Below are 2,500 nucleotides of genomic sequence, written 5' to 3' on the forward strand. Positions count from 1 at the left end.
CCTGTGCCTTGTATGACCGCGGAGGTAGCAGCAGTAGGGGATTCAGCATTATGAATCTTCATCTGTAGTGGATAACGGGGGAGGGTGGGCTGTGGCACCCTAGCAGTACCAGCTGAACTCGGTTGAGTCTCTTGTCAGGCTGGGAGGAACGTAGAGAGTAGAGGTCCCCTTTTTGTTTTGTTTCATTTGTTGATGTTGGCTACCCCCCAAAATTGGGGGAAGTGCCTTGGTATATGGATGTATGTATGTACAACTGAACTGCGTTCTAGAAACTCGTTCTAGAAATTTGTCGTCAACCTACGGGAATTCGTCGTTCCTGTCCTCATCCGAGTCTCAAATCATAGAGATTTATAAGCCATCGGCCCATATTACGTTACGAATTTCTGAATATGTTATAATTCATAGGTGAACAGTGAGTATATTATGAATCTTGTAAAAAATTGTAAATATCTTTAATCCTAGATATAGTAATTGTTATATGCTTGCTGACTATTATTTATTTTTCGTTGTTACTGTTTTTAGTAAGTAATTAAAAAGGGGATAAAACATTAAAGTTGATTTTTACATAATCTACGTTTTGTTAGAGAGCTGAGTTGTTATTTCATTTGAAATTCAAAGATTGTCCGTAAATTAATTTTGTCAGTTGTACAAAATAGCTAGCAGACATGTCAGAGTTAAACGCATCTGATTTTTTTATGACAAATTTTTTGAGGATCCACATGTTCAATAAATGGAATTTATTCTACTAATATGATTATTTAGTGATCATGACCCCCATCAAAAAATTATTACATGTCTTCATTAATCTGGGGTAGTGCCATAGCCTCTGTACTATGGTCTTCCACTGTCTTGGGTTGGAGTTCTCTTGCTTGAGGGTACACTTTGGCACACTGTTCTATCTAGTTTCTCTTCAACTTGTTTTGTTAAAGTTTTTATAGTTTATATAGGAGATATTTTAATGTTGTTACTATTATTATTTAATTTTTTCTTGTTTCCTTTCCTCACTGGGCTATTTTCCCTGTTGGGGCCCCTGGGCTTATAGCATCCTGCTTCTCCAACTAGGGTTGTAGCTTAGCATTTAATAATAATAATAGTAGTAGTACTAGTGCATGCAACCCTTCAAAACTGATGGCTAAATATTTAGATGGTTATGCGCAGACATGCACATGCACACACTGATTCAACCCTTTCCACTCTGTCCGACCTTTCCTAACTACTACACGGCAGTTTCGGCAATTAGTGTGGGAGATTGTGGTTTCCAAGTGAACCTCTCGGGGTAACCCCTCTGATAAGGGTATGACTACTCCCTCGCCCCCTAACTAGGGATGGGGAGAGACCGAGTAGTTGTAAGTCTGGCAATCTACTGAGCCTGGCTGACATATATATATATATATATATATATATATATATATATATATATATATATATATATGTGTGTGTGTGTGTGTATATATATACACACAGCATATATACACATATATATGTATATATATATACACAGCATATATACATATATATGTATATATATATATATATATATATATATATATATATATATATATATATATAGTATATACTGTATATACAGCGTGTATATATAATTATATATATACGTATATATATATATATATATATATGAAGTATATAAATATATATATATATATATATATATATATATAGATAGATAGATACAGTATGTATATATGTATATATATGTATATATATATATGTATATATATATATATATATATATATATATATATATATATATATATATATATATATTCTTACGTAGCTGGTCTAGTTTAGAGGAACTATTTTACTCATGTGTTTCATTTGTGTATTTAAGAGATATATAGCCAGCTCGTAAGGTGGGTCTTACTCAAGTAGGTTTAAGTAATGTATGTAAATTACATAAGATTTTCCTCATTCATTTCATTATATTTTTCATTCTATTCATTTTATATAGATTTAGGTTATTTTTAAGAATTAACTTTTTTATTTCATGTATTTTGTCCTGAAGTCTTATGTAATCTCGTTTTAGGTAGGCTGTATCCCATACGAGGCATGAATGTGAGGTATTACGTCGTGTTTATATTCCCACCTGGTTAGAATGTGCATGAAAATTCTCGAAATAGGTGGGCGGAGTTTGTTGAGAGAGAGAGTTGCCTCACCATGTGCGTTGGAATTCAACTGCTAATTACTTAGTTGACAACTTAAGTGCTGTAAACCCTGCCCACTCAGCTTCCAGACTCCCTGACCTAGAAGGATCTGAATAATTAAGTCAATATATATACATCTCTAGTAATGCATGAGCAACAGAAGAGATCCAGCCTGTCCCTTTGAAAGAGCCAAAGATCATTCACCCTCTATCCTTTCAAGTGCATCAAGTGTGTGCCCTCTCAAACGTGATTAACGATTTCTATCCAACATATACGGTGTGTAGTGTGTTCAAACTTTGACGAATCCATTGAATGATATTTCAAGTGTATTGTGTTAA

Source organism: Palaemon carinicauda, chromosome 1, assembly GCF_036898095.1.
Source record: "Palaemon carinicauda isolate YSFRI2023 chromosome 1, ASM3689809v2, whole genome shotgun sequence".
NCBI lineage: Eukaryota > Metazoa > Arthropoda > Malacostraca > Decapoda > Palaemonidae > Palaemon > Palaemon carinicauda.